We start from the raw sequence: 3,986 nt of genomic DNA, 5'->3' as shown, positions 1-3,986 counted from the left end.
AACTCTAAACATCGATTAGTAAAAAGACGTTTATCTTTGTGTGAAATTGAAAGTGTTAGTAAAAATTTGAGCACAATGGAACCAATTGCTAATCATGTTGATGAAAATGTTGTACTTGAAAAAACTCTGCTTGAATATTTTGTACCTATTTCATCTAATGCTCTTTCATGTATTGTTCTTCCAACCACTTATGCTACCCATTTTGAGCTTAAACCATCAATCATTCAATTGTTGCCATATTTTTATGGGTTAGATAAAGAGGATCCTTACATGCATGTCAAAGATTTCTTAGAAATTTTCTCAACATTTAAATTTCAAAACTTTTCTAATGAGTCGGTCAAACTAAGATTGTTTCCTTTTTCATTAAAAGACAAATCAAAAGTTTGGTTAAATTCCCTTCCCACGGGGTCTATAACTACATTGGATCAACTTTATAATAAATTCTTGCTGAAATTTTTTCCTATGTCTAAAACTGATAGTCTAAGGAGAGAAATCTCTGAGTTTTTTCAAAAAGATAATGAAGAGTTTTACGAATGTTGGGAAATATTTAAAGATTTATTATTAAAATGTCATCATCATGGTTTTGAAAAATGGAGACTTGTAAAATATTTTTATGATGGTTTGACCCCCTCTAATCGTCAAATGATTCAATCTATGCATACCATAATTTTTTAAAATTTCAAGGACAAGAGGCTTGGGATGCCCTTGAAGATGTGTCTGTCAATTCACAACAATGGAATTATTTTGATCCTAGATCTAGGTCAACTAATTCACCAAAAAGAGGAGGAAGGTATGAAGTAAAAGAGGAATTAGACTTAAGAACATCCTTAGACAAATTAGCAAGAAAAGTAGAAGCTTTAGCCATAAGCCAAACTATAAACTCTCCAATACAACCAAGAAAAGATGTTTGTTCTATATGTTCTAGTCTTGCCATAATGCCCAATCATGTCCTTCCTACCAAGAAGTCTTTTCTGAGGAGGCCAATGCACTTCATGCTTATGGGAAACCAAATGATAGCCCATTTTCATCCACTTATAATCCAAATTGGAGAAACCATCCAAACTTTTCATGGAGACAAAACCAACCTCAAATGAATCAAGGGCACCAATACAACACGCAAAATTAAACTCATGCCCCACAAAATCAACCATATCCTCTATTACACCCAGATTTTGAGATAAGGAGTTATGACCCTGAAAACTGGGCTCGTCAGGTGTGAGCTCAAAATATGCATGGTCATCATATGATCATTCAGTCAGACTGCTTTGCTGTAAATACCGACCTCGAAAAGCTCGAGGATGTGTAGCCTCGAATATGTTTTGAACTCACAACAGCATGACACTTAAATATATTTTTCACTGATTGCCTCCAGGTGAGACAGCTCGATCTCGGAAAGTGCAAGCTCGTATGTGACAGTTTCGTCAGCTTCTACTTGTCCCGAGCATAGTGCGAAGTTGGGTGGCGAGCTCGTAATTGACTCATAGTCTCGACAGACTCAATGCCAATTGCTGATCTCGAAGACCTGATGAATCACTTGGGATAACCCATTACGTATGAACTTATTTATTGTTGTGTAATCCCAATATTTAAGGGATGGCATTTAATCTGTTATCCGTTCCCGATCTTCATGGGACGTTTCCGTGTGTATAGGAGATAATACATTTAATGCCATTATTTCAATTGATATACAGAATATCTTCCCCGAATATGTGTGAATGAATTCGATAACATTCTCTATAAATAGATAATGAACCATCACTTGTAAGGGCCCGATTTCTGATTTTTGGAGAAAAAGCTCTGGGTAATTCATCTTTGAAGAATTTCTAGAAAACTCCAAATCTTAATAACACAGACTTGTGGACTAGGCAGAATTAACTGCTAAACCACGTAAAACATTTCTTGTTTTTCTTCATCATTCATTCGCCTCATTGTTCAATTGTTTAATTTCTCTACAATTTAAGTTGACGTTCGTCAACATCCTCAACAAAGGAAACATTCCTTAGAAGATATTTTACAACAATTTATGCAATCCACTCAATAAATCCTACAAAATTAATCTCAATCAATTACCAAATTCAAGATAGAAGTAGGACAACTCGCTACTGCTTTAGCTGATAGAGAAAAATGAACATTCCCTAGTCAACCTATCCCTAATCCAAAAGGTCAATATGAGATAGGAAAGTCTAGTCATAATGGAGAAGTCAAATCAATTTCAACTCTTAGGTCTGGAAATAACATTATCAAACCTGATTACATACCCGAGGTTGAAATAGAAAAAGAAAAAAAGAGTCAGCCTTCTAGTTCTAATGCCAACGACTCTTCAAACAAGGAAACTCCAATCCATCCTTTCATTCCAAAAGCCCCATTCCCACAAAGATTACTTCCAATTAAAAAATGCAGCCAATATAATGACATCTTAGAAGTTTTCAAACAAGTTAGTATCAATATCCCTTTCTTAGATGCCATTAAACAAATTCCTGCCTACTCTAAATTTTTAAAGGATCTTTGCACTGTTAAAAGAAACACTAATGTTCCTAAAAAGACATTTTTACTGAACAAGCTAGTTCCATTATTCAATATAAGAGTCTTGTTAAATATAAAGATCCTAGGTGTCCCAAAATTTCATGCATTATTGGTGATCATTTTATTAACAAGGCTTTACTTAATTTGGGTGCTAGTGTGAATTTATTGCCTTATTATGTTTATAAGAAACTTGGTCTTGGTGAACTAAAACCTACCTCTATAACTCTTCAATTAGCAGATCATTCTGTGAAAATTCCTAGAGGCATTATAGAGGATGTTTTGATAAAAGTTAATAAATTTTACTTTCCTGTGGACTTCATTGTTCTTGATACTCAACCTGTGGAAAATATGCATGCTCAAATTTCTATCATTTTAGGTAGACCATTCTTAGCTACATCTAATGCAATCACAAATTGTCATAATGGTGTTTTGAAATTATCTTTTGGAAATATGACTGTTGAATTGAATGTATTTAATGTTGTTAAATCTGTTGAGTGTGAGGAAGTGCATGAAGTTAACATGATAGATAGTATTTGTGAAGATGATGGAAATGACTTACTTGACTTTTGTGAAAAATACTTTGGTATGAACTTGCATGTTGACGATTTTAATGATGATGTGAATTCTTTGCTAGAGTCTATACCCTTAAATGAAACCAAAGTTTAACCTTTTTCATCCTTAGATCACGTTCAATCAATTTCTGAGTCTCCAAAATTAAACCTTAAACCTTTGCTAGAAAATTTAAAATATGCTTTTCTAGGAGAGTCTAAAACCTTACCTGTTATCATAGCATCTGCTCTAGATAAAAAAACAAGAAGATAAATTGTTAGATGTCCTTAGAAAACATAAAGAAACCATAGGTTGGACCATTGGAGATATTAAAGGAATTAACCCATCCATATGTATGCATAGAATCCATCTAGAAGAGAATGCTAAAACCTCTCGGGAATGTCAAAGAAGGCTAAATCCAAATATGAAAGAAGTAGTTAGAGAAAAGATCATAAAATTATTAGACATAGGTATCATTTACCCTATTTCTGATAGTCAATGGGTTAGTCCAGTTCAAGTTGTACCTAAGAAGTCTGGGATCACAGTTGTTGAAAACAATAAAAATGAATTAATCTCTACTAGAGTACAAACGGGGTAGAGAGTGTGCATAGACTATAGAAAGCTGAATAATGTTACTAGAAAAGACCATTTTCCATTACCCTTTATTGATCAAATGCTTGAATGTTTAGTTGGCCATGCATATTATTACTTTCTTTATGGGTATTCGGGATATAACCAAATCCCCATTGCCCCAGAAGATCAAGAAAAAAACTACATTTCCATGACCTTTCAGAACTTTTGCCTATCGTCGCATGCCTTTTGGATTATGCAATGCACCTGCGACTTTTCAAAGATGTATGATTTCAATTTTTTCTGACATGGTTGAAAGATTTCTTGAAGTGTTTATGGATGAT

At 33.9% G+C, this 3,986-nt stretch overlaps 1 non-coding gene across 1 annotated transcript; it reads right to left on the bottom strand.

Moving 5' to 3' along the window:
* Nucleotides 1-477: 477 nt before the first annotated feature.
* Nucleotides 478-584, bottom strand: LOC133820803 (small nucleolar RNA R71). The gene has a single exon (XR_009887202.1). It is a non-coding gene; the product is annotated as a small nucleolar RNA R71 (small nucleolar RNA).
* Between the last annotated feature and the right edge of the window lie 3,402 nt (nt 585-3,986).

Source organism: Humulus lupulus, chromosome 2 (assembly GCF_963169125.1).
Source record: "Humulus lupulus chromosome 2, drHumLupu1.1, whole genome shotgun sequence".
Taxonomy (NCBI): domain Eukaryota; kingdom Viridiplantae; phylum Streptophyta; class Magnoliopsida; order Rosales; family Cannabaceae; genus Humulus; species Humulus lupulus.
Note: the sequence above shows the minus strand (reverse complement) of the source record. Positions and strands in the feature narration are given on the sequence as shown.